Source organism: Triticum urartu, chromosome 7 (genome assembly GCF_003073215.2).
Source record: "Triticum urartu cultivar G1812 chromosome 7, Tu2.1, whole genome shotgun sequence".
Lineage (NCBI taxonomy): Eukaryota > Viridiplantae > Streptophyta > Magnoliopsida > Poales > Poaceae > Triticum > Triticum urartu.
The window spans coordinates 654948995-654960678 of NC_053028.1; positions in this window are offsets into that span (position 1 = coordinate 654948995).

Genomic DNA, 11684 nt, shown 5'->3' on the forward strand with positions numbered 1-11684 from the left:
CACGAGCGAGCGAAGCCTCCAGGTGCCCTCCATCATCTCGCTACGAGGACGAGAACCATATGCCCCGGCCGCCATCGCCGCCGCCGTTCCCTTCGCGTGATATTTTCCACCGTTTCTTCATCAGCCGCTCGCATCGCATCGCAACGCACCCGTCCCCGATCCCCTGACCAAAGGAAGGCACAGCCCTTGTCCTCTCTTCTCTAGGGTTTCAGCGTCGCCATCTCCGCCCTGCCAGAAATATATCAGGAGAGGCCGGTCCAGAGCTAGAAGAAGAAGGAGAAGAGGATGTCCATGGCTCATCAGGCGGCGGCGGGCGGCAGCGACACGAGGTTGCGAACGTGTTCGTGGATGTCCTGGCGTGAAAGACGAGCAAGGAGGGTGTGCGCGGCCACTTCGAGCGCTTCGGCGAGATCCGCGAGGCCGTCATCATCGCCGACAAGGGCACCAGCAGATCCAATGGCGGCGGATTCGTGAGTACCCAGTTACCCACACAAACAATTCTTTCTTCCCCTCATCATCGATTCATCTTCAGTAGTTAATTCGCTTGCTTAATCCAGTCCCGTTAGTTGATGTTATGCCTAGATGGATGCTTGCCAGGTTACGTTCTGGGAGGCTGAGGCGCCATTGGGGTTTGCTTGGGAACGTACAGGTAACTGCAACCTCTCCTGCCTCAGGGTCCAGAGGTCCAAGGCGCCACAACCAACTGCCTCTGCATCCATATGCTGGTAATTAATTTGTTCGATGCTTTGATTAACTTACTTTGATTGTTAGTTGTTGACCATGAGCAAGAATCTGTCAATTAATTTGATGCTTTAGTTAACTTGTAATTTGCTGAATTATTATTGGTTAAGCACTGTGCAGGTCTTCGTTTGATTGTTAGTCGGTGAACATAAGCAAGAAGCTAGCTAGGTGTGCGTGCATGCCACACGCATATATCAGTTGTTGCAGGTTAAAATCATCTGCCAACTCTCTTTTTGAAAAAAAAAATCGGTCAACTTAATTAATCAATCATGCCGAATTGTAGACGCATGATGTTTCTTCATCTCAGTTATATCTTCCGATATTTACAGAAACTTCCGAATCTAAGTTATACCTTCCAGTTTTAATGAATCATAGTTGGTTGAATAATATCTACTCCTAAAGTTTTCTTCGAAGGTGCTCATCACATCTGTCGATACACAAGATGGAGGTGCTCCTATTGATGGTTTACACCGGATAGTTTCCAGACCTTTATTACAAGATGGACGAGCTTGGCTTCTCAGCCAGTACTCTGCCTCATCAACAGTTTGATGTCCCTTTGCATGAAGTTAGGCCAACATCAGAAGATTCGTAGCCTTTTTGAGGAGATGAAGGTGGAGAATATTAAGCCGGATAACCTCACATGCTGCCTTCTAATGATCAGCCGTGCGGCATTGAACAAGATAGATGTTGGAGAAGTTTTAAAAGAAATGCAAGAAAATGATGTAGTTCCAGGGTGGTCTGCATATAGCATGGCTTCTATCTACCTGAGTGCTGGTTTGGTTTAAAAAAAACAGTCTGCTCTGAAGGAACTCGAGGGCCTTGATTTTAGAAGGTAACATGAATATATTGATTGATCATTCATGGTCCTAGGGCTGTTTGTTTACAGTTCAGGGCAGAGTTCAGTTAATAATAGTCAATTTCATCCTGCTTGTATCACCACCACCGTGTAATATAACATATTACTGTGCACAACAATGCGTCAGCACTAATTTCGGCATCTAAATAACTTGAAATGTTGGCTCAGGGTTTTTTTACTTCATAAAAAATTATTTTGTTTCTCGTGGTGCAGTGTTATTTAGGCTTCATTATTCTACAATTTCCGGCAAATTGATAAACATGCCATACATATATATATGTCCCCTGTTGCAACGTACAACCTCTTTTCCTTTATTTTATTTTTTTAATATTAAAGGGAGGTGAGTTTCTTTAACTTTTTTACATTGTAGTTTATAAAATTTTAAAACCATGGAAAAGTAGTGCATCAGGGAAGGTTCGCCACTAGACCACCCCTGATTGCAACAAAATATCCTTTATTTTTTATCTTTCTCGTAATTATGTATTTAACAAATCTCTCCTACTTAAAAAAGAATAGCAACCAGTGTTGAATTGTTAAAGTTCTAAATCTATATTTAGACACAATTGGTGTTGAGGCATTAAATATGTATACCCAGTTGCAACGCACGGGCTCCTCAGCGTATGTATGCTTCGACCTATTTATATGTTGTTTTCTTGGTCCTTCGTGCTCTGTACATCGCTTCACAATTTGTGACAGTGACAGTGAGGCTACTCCCTACCTTTCTCATCTTTCAAACCGGTGGCAGTGACGGATCACACCTCAACCTTGCAGGAGTTGTTATGGACCATCTGGTTTTCTTCATGAATCCACACCACCGGAAATTCTGATGGAGACCATCCACCTGACGTCCTTCTTACTACAACCTCACATGCTGCCTTCTAATGACGAGCCACTACATTTGGTTACTCAGATTCTTCTACATGGTGACTATTGACGCAAAAGGATTGCACTTCCATCTCAATCACTGCATTTGGTTACTCAGATTGCAAGTTATTGTGCATATCTACTGTTATCACACTTTTCATTCCTTTGTGTTGATGTAGAGGTACAAACAAAGGTACAAAGTGATAAGGGCACATGATCTTCTAGATTTTTTACACTCCTCTTGGCAGGCAACGAATTATCTTTTTTTCAATCAGCGCCACGACGGCCGCGGCCTCCCCGCCGCCGACGCTCCAGATCCGCCCGTCGTTGACCCCCTCTACATCAGTGATCGATCAAGGCAGGGGGCATGGCGATATCCATCTTTCCGCGTGTACGGCGGCCGGTGCCCGCGTCCGTATATCCTGCGCCAAGGGTGTCGTATTCATCTCAAGGAGGCCCTCTCAGTCCTTCCCAGCGACGACGACGAGTCGGGATTCCTCCTCCCACAGATCCGTTGATCCATGGTTAGATCTCAAGGAGGAGGGGCGTGAGGCGATTGCCACCGTCAGTGCCTGCACTGGAAGGTCTCCGGCACCTGCTCCAACCAGATCCAGCCGGACCCGTCCTGCGCCTGCCATCCCATTGCCGTAATAAATCTCAAGCCATGTCCTTTTCATTGAGTTGAACTACAAAACTCATGTTGTGTTATATCTTGCTGAATGTCTTGCCAGATATGTGTGCTGCTCCTGTTCTGCACTTGCTGATTAAGCCGCTGCTTGTGCAAAATATGCCTACTGCTACCCGGACTCACATGACCCAGAGGAGGAAGGAGCTGCGCAAGGAATCACTGCCAGAAGACTCAAATACGAGTTTGAAGAGTCCTGGACTCTAGACCAAGTTCCGCAAGGAAGCAGCAATGCGAGCTAGCCGAGGGTTCAGACTGATTTGCGCTTTGATTCTCGCTGATTCATGATTTTGACCCAACCAAGCAGCTTTGGCGATCACGGAGGAGAACCCGCTGTTCCTAGAGGCCTGACGCACGGTCGATCACAAGTCCTCCAATGGGTGGAGCTGGTTCAGGTACCACGGGCACTCTCCACGACAAGCAGGTTCCAGTTGTGCAAAGTCTGCCCGCTACTGCTATTCGTACTATCCCCCTAGCAAAATAAATTTATCTGATGCCTCAACAGCTCACACTTCTGCATGTCACCCATTTATTTAGTGTAGGTCTGGGGAATTTTTTAAGTTGTTGTCTATACCTTCATGTTTTTCCTTGTGAAATATCTTCATGTTTTTTAGATTACATAAATTTTTTAACATTGGATTTTTGTATGTCTTGGTTTCTACATTTCTGAAACTGAAAGCTATTATCGTCGGGCAGAAATATAAATTTCTTTTGTTGCTATCGCGTGTTTAATCCCTCCGCCCTAAAATAAGTGTCGCTGAAAAGGGGTAGTTGTTTCTCACAAACAGTGCTATTTCAGTCTCAGAATCTAAACTGTCTTCTAAGGTTCTAACAAACTCTGATCACCACCTTTATGAATATGCTACACAAATTAAGGATATTGTTAAGATCTTTATTACCTTGACTTTTTTAGTTCACTGTTTGCAGACTCACCAATTTTGGCGGCCCCAACAATTATGTTCCGAAAATTACAGTTAGCTGCTCAATTGAAAACCTTACCAGTAATAGAACTAAATTGTAATATTGTGACTATAGTGTTGCTAGAGAACTGATCGACAATAGTGTCAACTAGGTATGTATTTTTTTTCTAGAGTAAAGACAAGTATGCTTCCTCCTCCCTGCAGCTTAAGTCATTTAGTCCATATTTATATGTTAGAGCCTAGAGGTGATGTTTTTGTGGGAAACGTTTTACAACCAATATCCTATAACCTGTATTTGACACTATATTCCAAGTCTGCAAATCATGTTTCAGGGTTAAAATAGAATTGTCCGTTTCTACAACATAATGGTTGCTTTTACTGTTCGAAATTTGCATTAGTAGTTGATATAGTGATTAGATCAACCTTGCAGTACTAATGAGCTCCTTTTAGCCTTGCTTATATGGTTAGCTTTTGGAAATAATTGATCATGTTTTCCTCCGTTGGATCAGAAAACTAGAAGTAGGATATGTCTAAGCTAAGAGTGGTTTTAGATCATAGCATCACACAAGAAAGGCTCCAATCCCCTTCTAGATATACATGTTTGTCCTATATGTTCTCTTTGTAATTCTTATGATTTTTAGTAGAATAGAGAGTTCTTAAGTCTTCAAATTAGCATATGTGGACATCTGATTGAATCAACTCCTCCTTTTAGTTGAAAGAGGAAGCATAGTAAATGCATTTTTTGCGTCTTCTACTCAGTTAGACTTGCTCAATCCTAACTTGATGATTTTCTAGGATTTGACACATCTCCACTTGCAAGGCTACAACCAGATATAGTCCTTTAGATTGATTAATTACACACACGTACAAGGAAACATATCACTTGAAATGTGTGATTTGCATCGAGAAGAACACCGAGATAGGATCAGAGCATGCGCACTGCTTTATAGTCTACATCAACAAACCGTTGGCGAGCATGTTGAGACCATGAGCCCACGTGGGACCTCCAGAGAACTTGAAAATCACCGACATTGCCAGCAAGGTTGTGGTGAATTAAAGGTATGTACAATTTGCATTGGCGCTTGCGTATATTTTCTCTGAAGATGACCATAATTGTGTCATGCCACTTGTTGTTCTTCAGTAGAGATTTAATCAATCCAGAGATGTTGTAAATTGATACAATTGAACCACATACTTGGAGAGACGATGCCGTTGACTTCCGCAACAATGAGCAAGGTGGCGAATACCCGCTAGAGAGTGGAGAACTTCTAGCACCACTCGACAGCCAGATCATCAACCATGTAAGGTATGGGGGCATACAACACCCATGATTGTGTTTTCTGTATTCGTCCGTTCTTCTCAATCGTGTAAGACCAGCCAAGTACTTTTTTTTTCTATATTACAATATTTTGGAAAATATAAGAAGACGCCAGTAATTCAACACATGCAACTTCCATTGTATAAAAGCTTCATATATTTGGACAGTCAAACTTTATCAATATCTGCAAATAACACTCATGTACTCAATATCATGCCTTTGCATGAAGATTAAAAGAAGAGATAAGGTGAACCACATGGCAAGATCTCAAATAACCGAATATGCTGCATATATAAAATGGCTAGATATGCAATCCAACAAGGTATACATCTGTTCTAATCATGCATATTTCGCAGGGGCTATATGTAAGTTAAACCTCCTGAATATATTTGTGAGAAATAAAAATACATGTCCCCGATGAGTGCTGAGAGGTCTATTTGAAGATATATAAAAAGTAGAAGTGACTTCTAATAACAATTTAAAGTTCACAAAAAACTTTAAAATACTCATATGACAAATACTTGAGTAGAGATTTGAATGTGATAGAACATTATTAAAAACTCCATTTAACATCTTCGTCCTGCATATTAAAATGTACAATATTATGTTTGCGCTTAGCATTCTTTATGTAGGTCCATCCGGTCCATGTTTGATTTTTTCCTGAATTTATTTATGATACAACTCTGGCTGCATGTTTGATTCTAACATATTATGCCCTCTTTATGTAGGTCCACTGGGTCCAGATGTGCAAGGCAAACATGCAGAGGTCTTCGAGAGGCTTGTGCAGACGGAGCTTACAGCCAGATCCAAGCGGATACACCAGCCATAGCTGGCCCTATGCTGGGTGGCGGCATTTATGAGCCTGAGCTTGACATGAACGTGAGGTATAGATGATTGACGAAGAACGACTTTGTTGTATCCATCGACGCCATACCCTTTGCCAAAACAAACGACCTTCTCTTGTGTCCATGAACTTTTGTTAGCGTTTAGTGAATCATGCAATAGCTACAAGATAGCTTGTTGGGGAGTTTCCCCGGTGCTGGTGTTACATGTATGTACTTTGTGTCTGAAATGGATGGATGGGTGTTGTACTGCTGCTGAGAAAGGATGGAGGGAGGAAAGGAGGAGTACTTGCATCTTTAGTTTTATCTTGCAAGTTTCTGCCTTCCTAAAAATACTAGATTTGATATTCAATCATATACGAGTATTCATGAAAGAACTTGCTTTCTTTTCTACTACACAACAGGTCTACAGTTCCAACATCTCAATCAGGACGTGGTGAGATGGTCAAAACTTGCATGCTCCTTGCATGTTTTCTTACTGTGTTCACTGCCATGCTAACATTTTACCGATATGTCCCATGTTGTAACGCCCGGTTGCTAACGCTGGTTTAGTTTGGATAGTGACATGCAACTACGATTATTAATTGGTTTTTGAACTTCCCTTTCTTGGTCAAGTGATATTTAAAGTTTGCACTTCTCCGTTATAACAATAGCAACAATAAGCTCAAGTTGCCATGTGAGCCACATGAAACCTGATTCGTTCATTGGATGTGCGGTTTAATTTTCCTTTTTATATTTTCTTGATTGTTGTATCAATGCAATATTAATCAAATATTGTTATTTCAGCTAGATTTTTGTTTATTAGGTATTACATGGTTTCCCCGGTACCTCAAACATTTTAAATGTTGTCTCTTTAGGTTCTCATATTTAGCTTCCAACTTTATTTTTGCGGGAATAATTCTTGTATTACTCATTTATTAAGGTTCCAACTTGATATGCCCAACCATTTGGTTTATTAGAGCATAGAATTGGTAAATTTGTGACATAAAAGCAATTTTAGATATAGGAGGTGAGGTTGGCGTCATCCGGTTTTATAAGAGAGGGCCTCGGCGAAAAATGTTCCGCTACGGTGGAAAATTTAGAGGGAAGGGGAGGGGTCTGGCAAGAAAAGGGAAAGGTGGGTTCGGTTTTTTTTGTTGGGACCGAGTGTTCGGACAACCACATTTCTCCCCCAAATATGGCTGATTTGGGGGAGTGGACACCTGTTTGATATGTTTGGACACGTCTGGCGTATGAGGGAGAAATAAATTTCAACCTTGAAACGATCTTAATCATTTGTTTGATTCATTCATATGCACTGTAGCCCGTGGCAACGCACGGGCGCTCTACTAGTATAACCAGTGTGTGGCTCTGGTTATATAATCCTATTATCGTGATCGCTCCAGGTTTGGCCCTCTTATTGAAGAGATCAAGGGAGTTGCTTGTTGGTGTGGACAGTCATTTGTCCTCCAGTGCATGCATGCATATGCATTTAGGGAGAAGGTTGGGGGATCATTTGTATGCCTCGATAACTTACGTGTAAACAGCATGGTAACTTACCTATCGCATGTGCAGCAATTTATGTAGCTCAGTCTTGGTAAATTTTTATCCAAAAAATTCGTCAAAACACACAAACATGAGATATAGTTTTGAAGGTCTCATCGTGATAGATTTAATGTTGAAATTGAATTTGAATCAGATCGACGGTTTAAGCTATAAATATTTTGAATTTTAAAAATGAGAAGAATGTATAATGACATCATTTTATTCCTACAGTATATGCATGCGTTAATGTGCATGTGGGCAGAAGAGGATGAATCATTTATGTCTATCTCTAAAAATATAACACTGCCAGTTAGTGAAATCCTTTAGTAAATGTATGTGATGAATACCTTTAAATATTGGACAAACATTTTTAGGCTGGTCACAATGGGCAGGAACTTAGGAGTAACATCACACACTCCAATGCAACTTTGCTTATGTGGCACATATTTAATGAAGAAAGAGCTGCTTGTGGTAGCTAAGTTACCGGAACATCACACACTCCAAGAAATAATGAGCCTATGACCCAATAAATACATCGTTGCATGACACTACATACATATTCATACCCATTATGGAGATAGTAACATAGTCTAGGGAAGTGTGTAGGTTACTAGTTTATGTTCCTGCCCATTGTGACCAGCCTTACAGTACGTGGTAAATACTTATCATATACATGACACGTTTTCCCAAATACGTGATGAACATTTTTCAGAATACAGGTAAAGAATTATGCACATGAAGGTTAACCTTATTTTATTTTTGATTTATATATTCTCCATTGTAAAACTGTTTTAAACATTTTTTTATTCTTTTATAAGTCTATGTGAAAAAATCAGTTCGAAAAGCATTTGGACCGGCCAGCCAATAGGAGTTCTCTGACGGTCTGACCGATCAAATCTTTGTGATTGGATCAACTAAATCAGCGGCCCCCTTTCCCTCAAAAGAAAAAAAATCAGCGGCCCTCTTCAATATTTTGACGGCCAATCGCCCAAAATTAAAAGCTCCTAGTTCCGAATTGGTTTATAATACAAGTCTTCTAGTAGTATATCATCATCAAAAAGAAAAATTCCGTAGGTTTCCGCTTCCCTCCCAGACGCTCGAGGGTGCCGCCGTCGCCGCTTTATTCCGTCGTCATGTCCACCCCGGCGAATCGCTCTCTCACGTCCGAGGAAGGCGGCACCTCGACTCACCAGGGAATCCTCGTCTTTCCTCCTCCTTCAGCGAGACCCTAACTTCTCCATCTTTGTGTGTGCAGGTCCTCCTCTTCTCCTCCTCCAGTGGCATGGGTCGAGAGACTCACCGACGACCTCCTCGTGGAGATCCTCTCGCGCGTCCCCGTCAAGTCGCTCTGCCGCTTCAAGTGCGTCTCCAACTACTGGCTGAGCCTCATCGAGCACCCCGACCACCGCAAAAAGCTCCCCCAAACCCTAGCCGGCTTCATCTACACCAGGAGCGTTGCGGGGGAGTGGTTTCCGGAATCATCTTTCCGCTTCACCAGTCTCTCGGGGAGATGCCGCGCTCTGATAAGCACGTCTTTTGCCTTCCTGCCCAATCACTGGCGTGTCAATCTGTTGGACTGCTGCAACGGCCTCCTCCTTTGCCGCCATTACGCTGCTAGGGGTGACGAGGGCCGTTACATCGTGTGCAATCCGGCGACGGAGGAGTGGGTCATGCTACCGGAACCCAACCAGGTCGACGATGAGAACACCGTGCGTCTGGGTTTTGATCCGGCCGTGTCTTCCCACTTCTACGTGTTTATGTTGCTACCTGAATCCAGCGAGGACTTATGCCTCACCAGAGTGGATGTGTTTTCGTCGGAAACCGGACGGTGGGCTCGTAAAGAGAAGAGATGGAGATTCTACATCAAACGACCAATAATTGCAGAAGGGTAAAAACAGACAGCGGAGAGGGGAGCTCTCCAACCCTAGCCCCCGCGTCGTCCCCCCGCGGGCGACTTGGACGGCGGCGCGCCCTCCCCCCTCCTCTCCTCCTCCCTGCCCTCCCCCGCCCTTGCCGCCGGCCAAAGCCGCCGGGGCAAAGCCCCTCGCTGTGGCTGGCGGCGGGGCCCCTCTCTCCTCCGCTCGAGGGTGGCCGGTGCGGGGCGGCCTTCTCTGGCGGCGGCATTGGGCGTGCGTAGGGCTCGGCGGTGCGGCGGCGGTGACTCCCGACGGCGGCGTGCTTGCGGCGACATGGTGGGCGGCGGCGGCGGCGCGGTGGCTACGTGCCCGTGATGGCGGCGGTGGCTCAGATCTGGCCATGGGCTGCAACGGGCGGGTTCTGGCGGGCCCCTTCTCTACGGGCTCCGTCTCGGCCTCCCTCTCCTCTCGGTCGGGGTCGGAGGTGGGCTGGTGCTGGTGGAGGTGGGAGGCGTGTCGGCCGGATCTGACGTGATTTTTCCGGCCGGCGGCGTGGGTTGGGGCAGCGGTCGGGCGTGGCTGCTGCTCCGGCCGTGGGCGGCAGCGCGGGGAGGTCCTGGTGGTGCGGCGGCTACACGGTGGCTGGCGGCTCTGCCCGCGACGGCGGCCGGCTTCTCCGGCGTCGGCTCGTCTGCGGTCGGGCCGTTTCGACCTTCGCTTCCTCTCCTTGTCGGTCGGCCTCTACTTACATCGAAGGGCTGGCCCGCTCCTAGCTGCAGTCCATCGCTCGTCTCACGCCCTGTGCCGCAGGACCAAGCTCGTCTCGCACCCGGCAGCAGGACCGAGCTCGTCTCGCGCCCGGCCGCAGGGTCGAGCTCGTCTCGCACCCGGTGCAGCAGGACGGGTCGATGGAGGCCAATTTTGGCCGGCCTTTTGGGTCTCGGCGCTGGGGGGCCGCCCAGGGGTGTGAAAAGCGCGGCCTTTCCACTCATCTTTTTGGTTGGGGTAGCGACGGGTCTCGGGTGAGGTGGTGTCAAGGTCTTGGATGCCGGGGCGGCGGCCTTGGTGGTGGTAGCGCGGTGCTCTTGGGCAGAGGCCGTTGCTTGGTGCTGCCTGGTGACCATGGCCGTGTGGGTGGCATGGTGGCTGGGGTGTGGCGTTCGGTGGCGATGAGTGTTAGCTGGGGTGAAAACCTGCTCTATGTTCAGACGAACCGGCGGCAGCGTAGCGCGTTACCTTCTTGAAGGCGTTGTCGCGGCTCTCATCGGTCATCGTGTTGCTCCAGAGGAAACTCTGACCCCCGGGTCGGGCGGTGGCGGCGCGTTGGCGTCGTAACCTTCTTGGAGGCGCCGCCTTGGAGCTCACGGTTCGTCATATGCGGCTCCATCTCTTCGCGGTGGCGTGTTCACGGTGGAGGACCCCGATTGCTCTTGTAGTGGTAGGGGTGGTGTTGCTGCGCTCAGCACCTATGTATCCCGTCTTGGGTGTGTGCGTGTGTCGTGGGGTGCGTTTGTAATTAGGTTGTGGTGGATCATTGCTTTATATATAAAGCAGGGCGAAAGCCTTTTTGGGTAAAGAGAAGAGATGGAACGAGAACTTTTGGCTTGTTACTCCTCAGTACCAACCTAGTGCTTTCCTCAATGGCTGCATGCATTTTCACGCATTTGGCAGCATGTCACTCCTTTGTCTGGTTGCAGTGGACACGGAGGGGACATGGAGGATCGTCCCTGTCCCTAGTGGTCCGTATAATTCTTTTGTTCAGCAGTCACATGGCTGCTTGCATTATTCCAGTTTTCAGAGAAAAAATGGGGATGTGGATCGACTAGTTGTTTATGTTTTCGAGGACTATGGCAACAAAGAGTGGACGTTGAAGCATAGTGTTGAAGCTTCACACATGTCTGGAGGGACACATCGTATTGGTCACCGTTGGATGTCGATTCATCCGGACTCTGACTTGATCTTCTTCACAGCGGGGCGGGATACCGAATTCATGTCGGAATTCATGTGCTATAATATGGACCGTCAGCAAGTAAAGGTGGTCTCCAATCTTGAATATGGAGCCCGACCATACCTACCAT